This window comes from Loxodonta africana, chromosome 1, assembly GCF_030014295.1.
Source record: "Loxodonta africana isolate mLoxAfr1 chromosome 1, mLoxAfr1.hap2, whole genome shotgun sequence".
NCBI lineage: Eukaryota > Metazoa > Chordata > Mammalia > Proboscidea > Elephantidae > Loxodonta > Loxodonta africana.
This window is the reverse complement of record NC_087342.1, coordinates 117,030,969-117,051,335: the sequence shown is the minus strand read 5'-3', so window position 1 is coordinate 117,051,335 and position 20,367 is coordinate 117,030,969. Positions and strand designations below refer to the sequence as shown.

The following is a 20,367-nucleotide window of genomic DNA, read 5'->3' as shown; positions in this document are numbered from 1 at the left end:
AAAAAAAAAAATTTAGTGAAGACAGGCTTTATTTTTTACATTTTTTGCCAATTTCTTAAATGTTGGGCTTAACAGAAGATAGCTGGGTCCTCCTATCTGCTTCTGCATTCAGTCTGTTGAGATATACGTACATCATGTAGCCTATGGAAAACTTCCTTGTATAGTGGTAAGAATGAAAAAGTCAGTCAATCTCTTAGTAGTATTATGAGAATAATTTTGACTTGCAGAACCCTGAAAGGATCCCAGGGAACCCCCAGGGATCTCTGGACTACACTTTGAGAACCACAGTTCTGATATGTCTTATTTATTGTGCTTTAAATAAAGACCACCCTTTTACTTTTTTTTTTTTACTTAGTTTCTAAAACACTGTCTTTTTAAGTTTCAGCAGCTATTACCTATTTCCTTCTACCTGATTTATTCCACAAGATAGCTGTATGTCAGCTACACCTTTGATTGTCCATTGGACTGATTTTGGTCATTTTATCAAACTCTAATATATCTGTAGCATACCCTACTTAAGTAGAACAATATATAAAAAATTTCATCACTGGTTGCTTGGGTAGGTGCTTTGTTGGAGGACTGTAGTAGTCGATTTTTAGAATGAAAATCAAAGCCGAGAGGAGTAAATGAAGAGATTAGGTCTCAGGGTGGTGTAAATAGCTTTTTAGATGTTCATTTTATTTTTTCATTCATCCTTTTCTCTCTTTGCTATCTATACATTACAGTGTTTTTTTGTATTTTTAGCTTGACTGACTTTTGAAATAGTTTTAAAGAGAACAAATTTATATTTTATTCATGCTTGTTTCATAGGTACCACTTGACGTTTTTCACGGTTGATTTTTGGACAGTGCTTTTGTTTTAAATAAAAACTGGCTTCATCTGTGTCTCGCATCTCCACGTGGATTGAATTTATCCATTTGACCTTTCATTCCATGTGTTCCAAAAAGGGTCTTCTGGCCTTTTTAATATCTGATCATGTGGAGGTCTACTTTGGGGACTAGAAGATACAGTATTAACCTCTTCTTTATTTTACTCTGGAGAGTTCTTCCAAGGTATTTGTAACTTCAGGCTATGAAGTTATAATCCTGAATCAGGTAGCAGGATATATTGAGCTACTACTCTTTTTCCAGATAGTGAGATTTTACCAGTATAGGAGTTACTAGCCACATGTGGTTTTTGAGCATTTGAAATGTGACTAGTGTGACTGAGAATTGAATTTTTAGTTTTATTTTACTTTTAGTTAAATTTAAATAGCCATATGTGACTGTGTCTGTCTGATTGGACAGTGTAATTCCAAGAGCATCTGGCAGCTTTTTGTTTTACAGCTCATTCCTATGCCATTTCTAACTTCATTTTCTTCCTGGCACATCCATCATTTTTATAAAAGCGGTTTTTTGTATCTTATGTATCAATTTTAGTGTGTCCTAGCAGGTAAATTTCTGTGTCTATGTTGTTGTTAGGTGCCATCAAGTCAGTCCTGACTCATGGCAACCCTGTGTACAACAAAACAAAACACTGCCCATTGTTGCAGCCACTATGTCAATCCGTCTTGGCAAGGGTTTTCCTCTTTTTCACTGGCCCTCTAACTTACCAAGTGTCCTCCTCCAAAGACTGGTCCCTCCTGATAACGTATCCAAAGTACGTGAGATGAAGTCTTGCCATCCTTGATACTAAGGATCACTGTGGCTGTACTTCTTTCAAGACAGACTTGTTTGTTCTTCTCGCAGTCCTAGTTCAAATGCATCAGTTCCTGTTTGGCCTTACTTATTCGTCATCCAGCTTTTGCATGCATATGTGGTGACTGAAAATACCATGGCTTGGATCAGGGGCACCCTCGTCCAAAGTGACTTCTTTGCTTTTTAACACTTTAAAGACGTCTTTTGCAGCAGATTTGCCCAGTGCAGTACGTCCTTTGATTTCTTGACTGCTGCTTTCATGGGTGTTGATTCTGGACCTAAGTAAAATGAAATCTGTATCTGTAGCCCACTTTATTGCTGAAAATTGAATTAGAGGGATGATGGAGGCTATTGATATTGGCTGTTTTTTTTTTTTTTTTAATGAGATCTCGAGATGGTTCTAGATGAGATTTGAGGGGAGAACAGGGTTAAGGGAAGGATTTTTAGGCTGGGGAGACTGGAGAGGTTTGGAAGGAGAACAGAATTCCAGGGAGAGAGGAAATTGAAAGTAAAAGGCGAGATTGGAAAGGAGTAATTCTTGAAAGAGATGAGAAAGGATCCAGAGTGCAAGCAGAGGGGTAGAGAGACATGCTTTACGAATTGAAAGGAATAAGAGTGTTTTTTTTTTTTTAGTATTTGAATTATCTTTTTTAATCGTGATGAAATTTAAGTAATAAAATTCACCATTTTGAAGTCTGCATTCATTGGCACTTAGTACATTCACAGTGTTGTGCAACCATTACCTCTTTTCTAGTCTTTCTAGTCCCAAAACATTTTTATCACCCCCAAAGTGTGTCACTACCCCTTCTCTCCCTCCCGTAGCCACCCCTGGCAACCATCTGCTTTCTGTCTCTGTATATTTACCTATTCTGGATATTTAATCTGAATAGAATCATACGATATGTGACCTTTTATATCTGGCCTCTTTCACTTAGCATAATGTTTTCAAGGTTCATCCACATTATAGCATGTAAAAAGTCATGTTTCTAGAAAAGGAAATTTTTTAATTCACGTTGACAGCCCAAATCTCCCCAACACTGTATATGTTCAGCCAGTTGAATTTATCTGGGATTAAAGCTCCGCTGGTATCAAGACTATTGGTGGAATGGCTGACTGTGAAGTCCAGCCTGAGCAGGGAAACACACCTGGAGGAGCCAGAGCTGGGACAGAGGAGGATCAGAGGTCTGGACTTGGTCATGGAATCTCCGGGAGCACATTGATGCCAGTGAGAGCATGGGGTGGAAGGAATGGGTGGATAGGAATTTGATATCAAGAGAGGAGAATGTCCTGTTTCAAAATTGGGTACATTTGGAGTTCAAACTCTGAGAATACATGTGGAAACATGAGCTCATCTAGAGCGGTGTGAATTCTTCTGTTCATAGATCAGCGTCACTCATAATTGCCCGCTGCAGTGAATGGGCAGACAGAACAAGTTTCTGAGGCAGTGAGGTGGAAAGCACTATAATTTTGCCCTACTGGGTAATGTTGCTGTGCTCCCGCCCCAAGGGCTTCTCATCAGTTGGAAGCAGGGTGGTGGAAAGTAGACTTTGAGTTTGCCAGAAAGTTGATTGGCCATTCTTGATGGTGCCTGGAGCAGTGATGTTGGTAGTGCCTGGAGCAGCGTCACAGGGCCGGCTGTCTTCTGTGTTCCCTCATGACTGCCTACAGAATGAAGGTTGGAGGACTCACTGGCTTCCATCTTGTCCCCAACGTGCTTGCCAGCTGTGAAGCCCAGCACACCATTCATTCCACAGTATGTAATGGGCATCCCCTGGGGCCAGGCACTGAGCTAAATGGTACAAGGTGAACCAGACAGGCATAGTCCCTGCCCTCAAAAAATTAGATATTAACCAGGTGCTAAATTATATTTACTTTGGGATGAAAGTTCCAACTTGTGGAGTGTGATTTAAACCAAAAAAACAAAAAAACCATTTCTGTTGAGTCGATTCCGACTCATAGCAATGCTATAGGACAGAGTAGAATTGTCCCATAGAGTTTCCAATGAGTGCCTGGTGGGTTCGAACTGCAGACCTTTTGGTGAGTAGCTGTAGTGCTTAACCACTACACCACCAGGGTTTCCATGATTTAAACAGAGGGACCTAACTCAGTTTGGGATTTTAAGGGAGTCAGGAAAGAATTCTCTGGAGCAAGTGATCTTTCAGCTGAGGCCGACAGCATAAATAGGTGGTAAGTGGAAAGGAGGGGCAAAAGTAAGGGGAACCGTCTGAGTAAAGGGCACACCTGAGGAGGTCAGGTGTGGTTGGTGTGCGGTGAATCAGGGAGGGGACGGCTAAGGAGGCAGGTGTGGGCAGCATATGAGGGCCACCCTAAGCCAAATGAAGAAGAATATCCCAAAAGCAAGGGACTCAAAGGCTTCAGGCAGGAGTAGTGACACTATCCGATTTGGTGTTTTAAAAAGAAGACTAGTGCAGTGTAGAGATAGCCAGGAGGGAACAAGAAAACAGACACCTGAAAGCCAGCTGGGAGTCATGTGAAAGAAGATGGTCTGAGAGAATGGTGCAGGTGGAAACAGGTAGATATTTGAAAGGTACTTGGGAGATAGCATCAACAGGCTAAAAGATAACTGAATTACTCTGGTGCCCTGCCTGTTCCACTTCATGTAGGTATCCCTCATGCCTCCATATCTCTCTTCATGCTGTGCTTTCAGCTTGAAATACTCATCAACTATGCCTCCTAGGCCTTCTGCCTCGTAAATTCCTTAATAATCTGGCCAAGTGCCACTGTGTGAAGTCTTCTCTGATCCCCTGTTCAGAATTAATTCATTTGACAAATATTTATGAAGCATCCACACATTTTAATGTGCCTTAAATCATTGCTGGCTTGGTTTTTCTAATGAGACTGTCTTAATACATGCTGACCGACTGAAAAACTCCACGGACTGCAGACCTTTCTTATGTGAAGGTTAAGTGTCGAGGTTTATACTTCTTCAGAACTTCTTGAAACCAAGCTTGGCCACTAGGCCAGTTCAGGCTACCACAGAGGTTTTAGAGACATAAAAGAATGATTGAGCTCTTTAGAAACTAGCATAGCTGCTTAGTAAAGTTGAGGTCAAATTTTAAACAGGCGCACCCAGTGTCAAATGTCTTCCTAGAGTATGGCAGCCAACTCAGGCCCAGATGCTGCTTGCATTTCCGCTCCTACTCCTTGGGTAACAGTTTCCTTCTTTTGGAATACTCTTTCTTTAAAAAAATTTTTGTTGTACTTTAGATGAAGGTTTACAGAACAAACTAGTTTCTCATTAAATAGTCAGTACACACAATGTTCAGTGACGTTGGTTAACAACTCCCACGACATGTCAACACTCTACCTTTTCAACCTTGGGTTCCCTGTTACCAGCTTTCCTGTTCCCTCCTGCCTCCTAGTCCCTGCCCCTGGGCTGGTGTGCCGCGTTAGTCTCATTTTGTTTTATGGGCCTGTCCAATCTTTGGCTGAAGGGTGAACCTCGGGAGTGACTTCATTACTAAGCTGAAAGGGTGTCCAGGAACCATACTCTCAGGGTTTCTTCAGTCTCCGTCAGGCCAGCAAGTCTGGTCTTTCTTTTTGAATTAGAATTTTGTTCTACATTTTTCTCCAGCTCTGTCCAGAACCCTCTATTGTGATCCCTGTCAGAGTAGTCCACGGTGGTAGCCGGGCACCATCTAGTTGTACTGGACTCATCCTGGTAGAGGCTGTGGTAGATGTGGTCTGTCAGTCCTTTGGACTAATCTTTCCCTTTTATCTTTTATTTTCCACATTCTTCCTTGCTTCCAAAAAGGAGTGAGACCAGTGAAGTATCCTTGATGGCCACTCACAGGCTTTTAAGACCCCAGACACTACTCACCAAAGTAGAATGCAGAACATTTTCTTTATAAACTATGTTATGCCAGTTGAGCTAGATGTTCCCCGAGACCACGGTCCCCACAGCCCTCAGCCCAACAATTTGGTCCCTCAGGGAGTTTGGATGTGCCTGTGAAGCTTCCATGATGTTGCCTTATACAAATTGTCCTGGCTTCCCCAGTATTGTGTCTGTCTTACCCTTCACCAAAGCGACCACTTATCTATTGTCTATTTAGCGTTTTTTCTGTCCCCACTCCTCCCCTCCCTTGTAACCATCAAAGATTGTTTCTTTTTGTGTGTAAACCTTTTCATCAGTTTTTACAGTAGTGGTCTCATACAATATTTTTCCTTTTGTGATTGACTTATTTCACTAGCATAATGTCCTCCAGATTCATCCATGTTATGAGATGCTTCAGATTCATTGTTGTTCTTTATCGTTGTGTAATACTCCATTGTGTGTATGTACCACAGTTTGATTATCCATTCCTCTGTTGATGGGCCTCTAGGTTGTTTCCATCTTTTTGCTGTTGTGAACAATGCTGCAGTGAACATGGGTGTGCGTATGTCTATTTGTGTGACAACTATTATTTCTCTAGGATACATTCCTAGGAGTGGGATTGCTGGACATGTGGTATTTCTATTTCTAGCTTTCTAAGGAAGTGCCATATTGTTTTCCAAAATGGTTGATCATTTTGCATTCCCACCAGCAGTACATAAGAGTTCCGATGTCCCCATAACCTCCCCAGCATTTGTTATTTCCTTTTTTTTTTTTATGGTTTATGCCAGTAATACCAGGGGTAAGATGGTATCTCATTGTGGTTTTGACTTGCATTTCTCTAATGGCTAGTGATAGCGAGCATTTCCTCCTGTGTCTGTTGGGCAGTTGAATATCTTCTTTGGTGAAGTGTCTGTTCGTTTCCTTTGCCCATTTTTTAATTGGATTTTTTTTCGTTTTGTTGTAGAGGTGTTGGATTTTCTTGTAGATTTTAGAAATTAGACCGTTGTTTGATTTGTAATAGCCAAAATTTTTTTCCCAGTCTGTAAGTTCTGTTTTTACTCCTTTGGTGAAGTCTTTTGATGAACATAAGAGTTTAACTTTTAGAAGATCCCAGTTATCTAGCTTATCTTGTGCAGTTTGTGTGTTGTTGGTTGTGGTTTGTATCTTGTTAATGTTGTGTATTAGGGCCTCTAGCGTTGACCCTATTTTTTCTTCTATGAACTTCATAGCTTTTGGCTTTGTATTTCGGTTTTTGATCCATTTCGAGTTAGTTTTTGTATGTGGTGTGAGGTCCTGTTTCTTTTTTTGCAGATGGATATCCAGTTTTGCTAGCACTATTTGTTAAAAAGACTTGTCTTTTCCTCATTTGATGGACTTTGGGCCCTTGTTGAAGATCAGGTGACTGTAGGTGAATGGATTTATATCTGGGTTCTCAATTCTGTTCTCTTGGTCTATGTTTCTGTTGTTGTACCAGTATCAGGCTGTTCTGACCACCTGTAGCTGTATGGTAGATTCTGAGGTCAGGTGGTGTGAGTCCTCCTACTTTGTTTTTCTTCAGTAGTGCTTTACTTACCTGGGGCGTCTTCCATTTTCATATAAAGTTAATGATAATTTTTTCCATCTCTTTAATGAATGTTGTTGGGGTTTGGATCGAGATTGCATTGTATTTGTAAATCGCTTTGGGTAGAATTGTCATTTTCACAATGTTGATTCTATCTGTCTGTAAGCATGGTATGTTTTTCCATTTATGTAGATCTCTTTTGGTTTCTTGCAGTAGCGTTTTATAATTTTCTTTGAATAGGTCCTTTACATCCCTGGTTAGATTTATTTCTAAAGTTTTTTTTTTTTTTTTTTTAAAGAGGCTATTATAAATGGTATTGTTTTTGTGATTTCCTTTTCATTGTTTTGTTCGTTGGTGTATAGGAATCCAACTGATTTTTGTCCATTTATCTTGTATCCTGCTACTCTGTTGAATCTTTCTATTAGTTCCAGTAGGTTCCTCATGGAGTATTTTGGGTTTTCTGTGTATAGTTTCATATCATCCCCAAGTAGGGACAGCTTAACTTACCAACTTGGATGCCCTTTATTTCTGTTTCTTGCCTTATTGCTCTAGGTAGAACTTGCAGCATAATGTTGAATAGGAGTGGTGATAAGGGCATCCTTGTCTTATTCCTGTTCTCACGGGAATGCTTTCAGCCTCTCTCCATTAAGAATGATGCTGGCCATTGGTTTTACATAGATGCCGTTTATTATGTAGAGAAATTTCTCTTCTGTACCTATTTTATTGAGAGTTTTTATCAGGAATGGGTGTTGGACTTTGTTGAATGCCTTTTCTGTGTCGCTTGAGATGATCATGTGATTCTTTTATTTATGTGGTGGATTATGTTGATTGGTTTTTCTAATGTTGAACCATCCTTGGATACCTGGTATGAATCCTACTTGGTCGTGGTGTATAATTTTTTTTATATGGTAATGAATTCTATTGGCTAGAGTTTTTACATCTATATGGGTTTTATATGCATGAGAGATATTGGTATGTAATTTTATTTTTGTATGGTGTCTTTGCCTGGTTTTGGTATCAGGGTTATGCTGGCTTCATAGAATGAATTCAGCAGTATTGCTTCCTTTTCTATGTTCTGAAATAGTTTAAATAGTACTGGTGTAAGCTCTTCTCTGAATGTTTGACGAAATCCTCTGGTGAAGCCATCTGGGCCAGGGTTTTTTTTTTTTTTTGGGAGCTTTATTACCTTTACAATCTCTTATTATGGGTCTGTCCAGATTTTTAACATCATTTTGTGTTAGTTTGGGTAGGTAGTGTGTTTCTAGAGATTTGTCCATTTCCTCCAGGTTTTCAAATTTGTTGGAGTATAGCTTTTCATAATGCTCTGTTATGATCCTTTTTATTTCAGTTGGGTCTGTTGTAATGTCCCCATTTCATTTCTTATTTGGGTTATTTGCATCCTCACCTGTTTTTCTTTTGTCAGTTTGGCCAGTGGTTTTGTTGATTTTATTGATCCTTTCAAAGAACCACCTTTTGGTTTTGTTAATTCTGTTGTTTTTCTGTTCTTTATTTCATTTCTTTTTGCTCTGATCTTACTTCCTTTCTTCTGGTGGCTGTGGGCTTCTTTTGCAGTTCTCCTTCTATTTGTTCAAGTTGTGTAGCTAATGTTTTGATTTTGTTCCTTTTTTGATGTGTGCATCTAACTGTTTAAATTGACCTCTGAGGACTGCCTTTGCTGTGTCCCAAAGGTTTTGGTATGATGTGTTTTCATTCTAGAAATTTTTTGATTCTGTCTTTGATTTCTTCTCTTACCCAGTGGTTTTTCAGCAGGGTGTTATTCAGTTTTCATGTAATTGATTTTTTTTCCTTGCTCTTCCCGTTGTTAATTTCCACTTTGATGGCATTGTGGTCAGAGAAGATACTTTGTATTATCTCAGTGTTTTGGATTTTGTTGAGGGTTGCTCCGTGGCCTAGTATGTGGTCTGTTCTGGAGAACATTCCATGTGTCTTGGAAAAGAATGTGTACTTTGCAGTTGTTGGGTGGAGTGTTCTATATATGTCTATGAGATCAAGTTGGCCAGTTGTGCCCTTTAGCCCTTTTGTATCTTTGTTCAGTTTCTTTCTAGATGTTCAGTCCTTTACCAAGAGTGGTGTGTTGAAGGCTCCTATTACTGTGGAACTGTCAATTTCCCTTTTCAGTGTTGTTAAAGTTTATTTTGTGTGTTTTGGAGCCCTGTCATTGGGTGTGTAGATGTTTGTTATGGTTGAGTCTTCATGATGGATCTTCCCTTTAATCATTATATAGTGCCCTTCTTTGTCTTTTCGTTTTAAAGTCTGTTTTATCTGAGATTAGTATTGCCACTCCTGCTCTTTTTTGGTAGTTATTTGCTTGGTACATTTTTTCCATCCTTTGATTTTTAATAAGTTTAGGTCTTTGTTTTTAAGGTGTGTCTCTTACAGACAGCATATTGATGGATCCTGTTTTTTTAATCCATTCTGTCACTCTCTGTCTCTTTATGGGTGCATTTAGTCCATTTACATTCAGTGTAATTATTGATAGGTGTGAGTTTATTGCGTCATTTTGTAGCACTTTTTTTGTGGTGTTGACGTTTCCTTTGTTCCTCTTACTCTCTTGTGCTGAATTCCTTTTGTTTGTAGATTTTTTCTTCATTTTTTTTGTTTTTGTAGATTTTGCTTTTATTGAGACTTTATGTTTTTCTTTATTTTGATGAGTAGGTTTGTTGCCTTTCTTTGTGGTTACCTTGAAATTTACCCTTACCTTCCTAGGTTTGAACCAGTCTATTATTACTTGATAATGCCTTTCCCTCCTCTGCATTAGAAAGTTCTATACCTACACCATTTATTTCCTCTTTTACTGTTCTGATGTTGTTGTTATTTGCAGATTAACCCTCTGATTCCCTGTTGCAGTTCTTTTGGTTTTAAATAGTCCTTGAGAGTTAATCTCCTAGATTGGTATCTGGCTGTTACAGTCTTGTGTCCTGGATTCAGGCTGTGGTCTGAAGTTGTTTGTTCTCAGACCGAAGGACTCCCTTTAATAATTTTTGCAAGTTTGGTTTTTACATATTCCCTTAATTTTTGTTTATCTGGAAATGCCCTAATTTCACCATCGTGTTTGAACGATGGTTTTGCAGGATATGTTATTCTGGGTTGGCGATTTTTTTCTTTCAAGGTTTTCTATATGTCATCCCATTGCTTTCTTGGCTGCATGGTTTCTGCCAAATAATCAGAACTTAGTCTTGTTGTTTCTCTGCTGTATATGACTTTTTTTTTTTTTTTTGAGCTGTTCTCAGGACTTTGGATTTAGCGAGTGTGGTTATGATATGCCTTGGTGATTTTCTTTTGGGGTCTATCCTGTATGGGGTTTGTTGAGCTTCTTGGATGGTCAGCTTTTCATCTTACATGAAATTAGGGAAGTTTTCTGTCAGCAGTTCTTCATTGGTTCGCTCTGTGTGTTCTGTTTTCTCCCCCTGTTCTGGAACTCTGATTACTCACAAAGTTTTGCTTTTGTTTGTATCCTACATAATTTTTCCTCATTTTTGTCTGCTTTTTGCTTCAACCCTTGGATAGCTCTGAATATTAGAGATTTGAGTTCCCTTTATCAGGTAGTTCTAGTGCCTTTTCTTCTTCTGGAAAGTCATCTGGTGTTTTATTTTGAACACCTACTGGAACCATCCTGTCCTGTTTTTTTTTTTTTTAATGTTTTGATATTGTCTGCTGTCTTTGGGACATCCAGTAGTTGTTTTCTTTCTGTATTGATTGTAGATCTGTTTGTTTTGTCCTGCTTTTTTGTTTTATTTGGTTATGTCTGAGCAGGATGGCTGTGTGTTCATTGTTGTTTACTTGTCTGTGGTCATGATAACTTTTCTCCTCCTTGTCTAATGGGCAGGGCCAGTCACTCAGCTATGGTGCAGTAGGGCAGGTCCTGCTGAAGGGGAGGGGCTGAGATGGATTGTGGCACATACTAGGGCCAAGAGGGTGGGCCAGGAATCAGTGCTGGGCAGGTTCCTACTGGTAGGCTGTACCTGTGCTGCTCAGGGCTGTGATGTTAAGGGCATGGTGCAGGTAGGCAGGAAGGAGAGGGGACATTGTGATGTGTGGAGCTCATATGGGTAAGGGGAAGAGGAGAGAGAGGAGAGAGAAACAGGAGCCAAAAACAAACACATACACACACAAAAGAGTGCTAAGGGAGCTTGCTGTTAGAGTGGAGAGATGAGAACCCAAGAAATGGAGTAAAACGAAAAAGGAAAAAAGAAAAAGAAAAGCACTCAGGGGTCCCACTGGTGCAGCTGCAAAAACCACAGAAGTGGCTCCCAGGCTGTGCAATGTAGCCTGGCTAGAGGCGGTGTAGATGTTACAGAGCTCCGGGTATTCAGGAGACAAGAAAAGAAGGTAAGTGTAGAGAGACAAGAACCAAGGAATGAAGAAAGACAGAAAGGAAAAAGGAGAAAAAGAAAAAAGAAATGCCCCCAGAGATCCCACCTACATGGCTTTACAGTTTGAGGGAGCGGTTCCTAAGCCGTGCAGTATAGCCTGGCTAGAAGGGGCTCCCAAGCCACGACAAAAAAAATTAAATAAAATGAAATAGAACAAAGTAAAACAAGACAAAACAAAGCAAAAAAAAAAAAAAAAGGCCTGGGGGATCCCACCAGCATGGTGTCGTGGGCTGGGGGAGTGGTTCCCCAGTCGAGCATTGCCTCACAGTCTTTCAAGAGAAAGCAAAGATGGCACATGGAGCCAGGTGTTCAAGAGAAAGGAGGCGGAGGTGGTGGGAGGCATGGAAGAAACCAAAAGAAATGGAAAAAACCAACACCAGCAACAGACGAGTGGCACTCAGTGTGGGTGGGGTGAATCCAAGCGGCCCAGGGCTGAAGAAGTTGCCTCTGGGCCAAGAGACTGCAGCTGGTGGGAAGCAGAGGAGGTCGGGGTGGGGGGTTGGGAAGAAGGATGGAGGTTAGGAAAGCGTATATTGCTGATTACCGGGTGCTCTGCCTCCTGCTGGGAACTTCGTGTAGCTGCTTTCTGGTGCTCCCTGTCCACTGATCTCTGATGTGGGTGGGGCGAATTCAAGTGGCACAGATGCTTTACTTCCCAGCTGTCTGAGCTACCGCTGCCAGCCAGGAAGCGTGATGGTAGAGCAGCAGGGAGTGGATTGGGGATGGGAAAGCATGTATCACTGGTTACCGGGTGCTCTGTCTCCTGCTGGGAGCTCCATGAAGCTGCTTTCTGTGCTTCCTGTCTGCAATCTCTGACAGGAGTCCAAGATGGTGAATCCCTGCTGCATTAGTTGATAGGGGACCTCGGCATGTAACTCTCCTCGCTCTCGGTTCTCTATCAGTTTCTTATTCCATTTGGTGCTTGGCTGAGTTCTTTATCTCTTCATTTGACACTTTGAGTTCCAGGACTGACGTTTGTCTCTGTTTTGCTTAGTTTTTTGGGTCTTTGTTTTGGAGGGACGGCATGGGGCTTCTGTCTATGGTACCACGTTGTCCAGCAGTCCTGGAATACTCTTCACCCATTCCTTGGCCTACCCGTAATCTACCTATCTTTTAAGTATCTAATTTAAGTCCCATTCCTTTTGTGAAGCCTCCCCTGATATCCCAGCCCCCTCAATCTCTCCTTCCTTATGACAGCCCTCACCCCTTTGGCTCTTCCTGTCTTTTATTGGGTATGTATTGTAATATTAACTTTCCTTGTATGTGTGATTCTAGCTGTATTAGATGTTTGTGAACACTTTGAAGCCAAGTCCATCCAGAATAATATTTGTACCTAGTCAAAAAACCCATTGCTGTCAGGTCGATTCAGACTCATAGTGACCATTTAGGACAGAGTAGAACTGCCCCATAGGGTTTCCAAAGCGCGGCTGGTGGATTCGGACTGCTGACCTTTTAGTTGGCAGCCGAATGTTTAACAATTTTGTCATCAGGGCTCCTTGTACCTAGTAGGAATGCGTAAACATCTGCAGATGGCTCATAATCCTCAATTTCTCAAGACAGATGAGTAAGATATGGATACTTTTTAAAAAATACTATTTGGATTTAAGTATTGTGACTTATGATACAGCAGTAGGTATCTTAGCCTAGAAGTTGTGTTTTAGATTGAAGAATAATGCCCAAATGATTCTACTTTGCTGTGGTTTTCCCATAAGTTGTTCTGTCTTTGGGTATATTGGACTTTTCTAAACACATGAGAAGATGGTCAGACACCTGAAAGCCAGCTGAGAGCCATGTGAAAGAAGATGGTCTGAGATGATGGTGCAAACACAAATGGCATTATTTAGGGGAAAGTTGTGAACCGAACTTCCTGGGGAAGAACTTAGCAATAGAGTATTCACATTGGAGAGTAAACCTGGAGTGCTGGGCATAGTCATGGAGACTAGGTGACCTTTGACACAGTGCCTTTCTGTCTTTTTTCAGCCTATGTAAAATAGGGCTATCAGTGTCCAAAAAAAGTTCTTGGCATCAGGTAAATGTATGCTTCCAGCAATTGGAGATGAGTGGCTCGTTTTTGCAGTGTCCCCACAGGTCTTTCCTGGTGTTTGCTTATCTTTCTGAAAGTTCTTCCTTCTGTGAAGCCTCAAGCTAACCCTTCTTTTTAATCTTCTTTGGATGTGAAAAATTTGATTTTGTAATGCTAGCTCATTCCTCAGCTTTCTGTCTAAGACTATGTGTAGTTATCCCAACCTCATTATCATGGCCTAATGAGCCAGTAATCCTTATTTTTTTCCTTTTAAGCAATTCTTTTAGTTCTCTGTATCCGTAAATAACATCAATATGTTTTAGAAAAAAATTTAAAATTAAAGGGAAAGAAAAACCAACTTTCTCCTCAATCCCAGCCAGAGATAACCACTAGAAATCTTGCTTTGGAATCATACATAAAATAATGAACATTAAAATGTAATAGAATTTCATCCCAGAATTACTACCCGCTTTTTTTTCACCACTTAATAATTGTGTATCTTCCTCTCCTCTCTATAGTTATATAACTGATTTTATTATGCACTTCATATCCATATTTCAAAGGATTATAAAGAAGCTCATTACTCATCATGGCTCTGAAAACCGACCAGTGTTGAACATGGTGGACACATTTCTCATTCCATGCCATGTTATACCTCCAGAAATACAGCTCAAACCAGAATTTTCCATTTGACATTATTTCAGTCATAGCCTCACTGAATTCGTGATATAACTGTATTTGCTTTGATGTCATTTCTAAACAGACTTGCTACCTGAGAATTAAAATGATCTTAGGCTGTCTACAGGAACACAAAATCTGTCTGATGATTCATGTGAATGGGGAAGAAAATTCAAGTGTGTATCACATAAGCATTGTAACCAATTGACTCACTGACTTTCTAATTTGTATATTATTGTCTTGGGTGTTAGGTTGTCTTGGGCATAAATTGTTTTTCCCAGAACCTTAGACTAGTACTACTTAAGATCCGGTAGTGTGTTACAAGTATTTGTAAGCTGCTGGTTTTTTGATGCACTTTTGTGTTTTCCTAATAGATGAAGTTAAACTTAGTCTAGTTTCAAATCATGAGAAGTGATGAGAAGAGCTCAGGTTGTGCAACCAGTCAGCCAGGACTTGAATCTCATTTTCACCAATTGCAGGCTTTCTGATGGAGTACAATAACTTCCAATGTGCGAACCTCCATTTCCTCCTCTGTAAAATGGGAATAATAACCCCTTACAAGGTTATTGAGTGGTTAATACCTGTGAAGTACATGGTATGATGTTAGCACAGTGTTCAGTGTTAGCTGCCGTTATGATTATTGTTGTTGTTGGTGTTTTTTATTTTTAATGATGTTAACACCCTGAAGCCAGGGATTCTCTAAAGGAAGAATATTATGGTTTCATGGTGAAATCCCCTTAAGTCATTAGTGAGTTGTTTACAGTGCATAATGTTGCAAGATTGGTTTGATGCTGGGACAAATTAGGCCAGGGTTAATGCCATTTTATTCTATTAAACCTTGGCTAGCTTACCTGATTACTTACTGGGCATTTTGCTAATCTAGTTTTCCTTTGTGTGACTTAATTCTTAGATAATTGGTCACTTGTCATCATGAGGAGTTTTATGACCTAGATAAGAGTTGATTGACTCTAAATGAAAGCTGCTGGGTTGTATGCCATTTATTTATTCCTGATTGTGGTGACTGAGCCAAAACATTTAGGCAAGAGGACTGTTTGGGGTTTCTCATTTGTGTCCTGTGAAATCCATATGAAATTTCTCTTGAGCTAGTCAAAATGTTTTTCTAACCACTCACTCAGTGCCTCCACATGGGATTGGAAAAATCAAGCTGTTTTATGCTGCTTTATTGACAATAATACTAATGACATAAAGTAAAATTGGCTGACTCGGCTACTAATGAGCAAAAATGGCCTATCATCTATAAAATGTTGTGTACACAATTAAAAGGCCAACTGGAAGCATCTTCTTAAAGTTCTTAAATACATAAAACATTTGGATTTTTTTAAAAAGATAGTTTTATGAGCTGCTCTCACTACAGCTGAATTTACTGTTGTTTTACGGGGCTCCTTTGCAATTGGACTTGTAGATTCAGTTTTTATAAAAACAGCCCATGTTCCTAGACAAGATAGAATGCTTGAACTGTGCTTTTTAAAATCTCTTTTTTGTTCTTAAGGATCGCTATTGTTTATGTAAGACCTAATGCTTCTAAGAGGTTCGAATAAATGGGAAGTAGATTTAGCTCCTTGTTTTGAGGAAGAATTTTTGTGGAATGCAGACAATCCCATTTCCTAATAACTTGAGAGGAAGACTGACTCTTAACATAAATGACCAATTAACAAATGCGAGCTTATATTCACAAATTACTCCTTTAGAAAACAGGACACAGAATTTATTGTTAATTTTTCTGTTACAGGACTTAGTGAGAAATGACTTATTTACATAAAGTTTTAATGTATATATTCAATGCTCATTTTTTCTAGCCATTGAGATTTCTGTATGTTTTTAAGATACCCAAAGAGTGTTTTATATAAGACTGATTTAGTTAAAAACTGCTGAGTGGGACATTAATTGGTAAAAATGTTTTGGAAAGAAATTTTGCAGTATATATTAAGAACCTTTGACCTAATGGGCTAGTTTCTGAGAATCTCACCCAAGTAAATAACTGAATCTTACAGGAAAAAAATGCTTTATGTGTGAAGATGTTCATTGCAATATTTGGATAGTGAAAACAGACTAAACAACTAATACAGAAATAAAGCACATTTATATAAATATTACTCCCAAACTAAAATTGGTTCGTGAAGAAAATAATTGCTAGAATGTCAAAATGCAAGATTCCAAGTATATGCTTTTTTAAGGCATAGGGAAGAAAAGTAGAATACGTGTAATTGTAGCCAACATTTATGCAGCACTTTGCGCAGATCTCCATGCTAAGCACGCTATGTGAACCATCTTAGCTGATTAGATAAGCATTATTGTTATCCCCATTTGGAGGCAGGAGGACTGAAGCTTTCTGAAATTAATTTGCTCAAGATCACTCCACTTGTAAGTGGTAGAGAGGGAACACGGATTCTTCCATGCTCTTGATTGCTCTTTGCTTTCTACTTTAAGACAAAACAACAAATACTCTGCTCTAATTTCCAAATGTTGTACAATAAGCATATCCTTTTTTACATTTACGGTAACTTAAGGTGTCAGTAGAGCATGCCAAAACCAAACCCCTTGTGGTTGAGTTGATTTTGACTCATAGCGACCCTATAGGGAAGAATAGAATTGCCCCACAGGGTTTCCAAGGCTGTAATCTTGACGGAAGGGGACTGCCACATCTTTTTTCTGCAGAGCAGCTGATGGGTTCAAACCACTGACCTTTTGGTTCGCAGCTGAGCGCTTAACCATCGTGCCACTAGGGCTCTTTCAGTAGTGCATAAAAAACCAAACCAATTGCCATTGAGTCGATTCTGATTCATAGTGACCCTATAGGACAGAGTAGAACTACCCCATAGGGTTTCCAAGGAGCAGCTGGTGGATTCAAACTGCCAACCTTTTGGTTACCAGCTATAGCTCTTAACCACTGTGCCACCAGGGCTCAGACTCTGAAGTCAGTTGGCCTGGATTTGAATCCTGGCTCTGCCACTGCTAGCTGTGTGACCTTGGATGAATGGCTTAATTGTTCTCCTTGCCTCAGTATACTCATCGATGAAAGGCAGGTATTAATAGTACCTCCCTGGTGGTGGAGTGGTTAAATGCTTGCTGCTTACCAGAAGATCGGTGGTTGGAACCCCTTAGCTGCTGTGCAGAAGAAAAAACCTGACATCTACTTCTGTAAAGCTTACAACTTAGGAAACCCTATGGGGCAGTTCTGCTCTGTCCTATAGGGTCACTATGAGTTGAAAACAGAAACCTTGGTGGCGTAGTGGTTAACCAAAAAGTTGGCAGTTTGAATCTACCCGGTGTTCTTTGGAAACTGTATGGGGGCAGTTCTGCTCTGTTCTATGGGGTCACTATGAGTGGGAATTGAGTGGACTGCAACGGGTTTAAGGGAGTTGAAAAGGACTCAGCTGGCACCTAACAACAACAGTATAACATTGTTTCTGTATAAAATAGTTTTCCAAAGGTCAGATGACTGACTAATATACAAATAACATCTGAAACACAACGCTTTCCTAAAGTGGAGGTACATGCTTTGATAACTTGAAAGAAAATGATTCACCTTAGAGATGAAGTTTTTAAAAAGTAACCATTTTCTTTCAATTCTGTATACAGTTATTTCCTTCTCCTCTTAAATAGAAAACTACCTCTCCCTTCTCCAGCCTGGTGTCATGTATTGTCCATGTATATGAAAAATATCATTGGAAAAAAACAGTAATACATTTTAAACATGTCAGTGTTCTGTAGTCCCATTGCTTTTTTTAGTACATTGTTTTCATTTCATTCTGCGTGGGAAGGTAATAGCTTTTCTGAATCAAAGTAGGGTATTATGTAGCATGCCCCCCATCATTTAAGTTGTCTTTCAAGAATACATGTGTGTTTGAGCTATTGTTTCATTTGTGCTGAATTTCTGTGTTTTGATACGAGCTGAAAATGTGGGTCCCAACTGGATGACAGATTTCTGAGCTTAAGGGAAAGAACCACGTTTTCTCTCCCTACCACCTACCTCAGTACCTTAAACACGTTTGGTGCTCAATAAAGTCCTGTTGTTAAACGATGATAACATGTACCTTACAATCTAAATTTTTCTTTTCTAGAATTTTTACCTGATTGAATTCTCCAGGAAAGTTTTTTTTTTTTAATTCTACACAGGTATTTATTCTCTTTTTTCCTTAACTCTCAGTTTTGGGCCTGTTAGTGTCTCTTTTTTGGTGTTATGGCTATCTATAGTTGGCCACCTAATTGACTTCATGTTAGTAGATCACTGGCTTCCCTTTCTTCATTTTGTTACAGCAAAATGGCTTTTATGACACTCTGAAGTTGAATATTGGTACTTGGGGAGAATTGAAATAAAGGGAAAAATCTGGTTATTAGCCAGTCAGAATATTCAGTTACATTTATATGACTTGCTGAAATAATCGCAGTGCCATTAAAATATAATCACTTAGGACCTAATTCACGGTACTTCACCTTTAATGGTTATCAAGGGGGTTTTACAGACAGTAGCACATTTCCTGAATGTGCCCTTGGTTACCAACCCCAGGACATGTCAACACTCTCCCTTCTCGACCTTGGGTTCTCTATTACCAGCTTTCCTGTCCCTTCCTGGCTTCTAGTCCTTATAATGCAGTAAGCTTTTACTAATAGTTTTTGTTATCAAGAAAATCTAGAATCTGACAGCCCCAAACTATTGATATCTAAAAAGTTTTCTATGTTCCATTTATGAGAACAGAGTGTGGCAAGGAAACTTAACTGATGGTAGGAACTTATTATATAAAACCATAAAGTCAGGGTAGATGTAGAGATTGTTCCCAATTATCTGTGCCTTCTCTTATACAGAACTGTAAAATGAGATTTGGCATTTATAATTCTGTCTCTGAAACACTTCAAGATCACAGAATGCATCTGAATCATTAAAGGTAAAGTTTTATCCAGGAAGGTTTTGTTTGGTATGTTTCGTGACTGTCCTTACTCTTTGAAAACTGGTCTCTCTGAGATGTATGCTCCCTTGAATTAAATCAGAACATTAGACTGATCAAAACAGTGTCCTTATTGTCTAAGTAGTCACAACAAATAAAAGTTTAATGGGAAGCTAAGTTAGACTGCTGTGAAAATTAAAAGCAGTTGAAACACCGGCATTTTAGGTAAAGGGTTAAGCTTTTAAGAATGAAATCGTAGCTCAAACTTTTTCTTTCTGTTCACCAGAAACCTTTCTATATAGAACGGTTACAGAACGCCAAAAAGTTGCAACCATGTGTGATTGGGTTGGGAGGTGTTGGTTGAAATTTTTTAAAAATCAAAAGCTTAGTCTCATTGGTTGGTTTGTTTCCTTCACTTACGTGAATCTTTTTTAAAAATCAAACTTTTTATTTTGCGATAATTACAGACTCACATGCCATTGAGGGGAATAATAGCTCCGAAGAACTCTCTACCCAGTTTCCCCCAATGGTAATATCTTACAGAAGTGTAGTACGATGTTACAACCAGGATATTGGCACTGGCACGGTCAGGCTGCGGAACATTTCCATCAGCACAAGGATACCTTGTGCTCTCCTTTTATATCCACACCCACTCCCCTCCTTCCCACCTCTAACCCCTGGCAACTAATAATCTTTTCTCTATCTCTGTAATTTTGTCATTTCAAAAAAGTTACGTAAATGGATTGGCTTATTTTTACTCAGCATACATCTCTGGAGATTAATCCAAGTTGTTGTATGCATCAATAGTTTGTTCCTTTTTATTACTGAGTAGTATCGCATGTTGCGTTATGTTCCGTATTTTGTTGAACCATTCACCAGTTGAAGGATATCGTGGTTGTTGCCAGTTTTTGGCTGTTATTAATAAAGCTGCTGTGAACATTCGTGTACATGTTTTTATGTGAACGTAAGTTTTTATTTCTTTGGGAAAAATGCCCAATAACTTAATTTTAATAGTGGCATAATATTTAATTATATGGCTATACCATAATTTATTTAGGTGGTTACTTCTAGATGGATATTTAAAGTTTCTCCCCCCAGCTTTTCCGCCGTTACAAATATCACTGATGACAGTCTTACAGGCAAATCTTAATATCCATCTCCATTTCTTTTTATGGCCTATTAGCATTCCCCTGTATGAGTATATCACAATTTGTTTATCCAGTTACCAGTTTATGGGCATTTGTGTTGTTCCCACTTTTCTGCTATTATAAATAATGCTGCTATGGACATTTGTGT

At 39.3% G+C, this 20,367-nt stretch overlaps 1 protein-coding gene across 3 annotated transcripts in view; it reads left to right on the top strand.

The window, feature by feature from the left end:
• Positions 1 to 20,367, top strand: part of ELOVL5 (ELOVL fatty acid elongase 5) — a 90,835-nt gene that overhangs the window by 23,458 nt on the left and 47,010 nt on the right. The gene's annotated exons all lie outside the window — the stretch shown is intronic.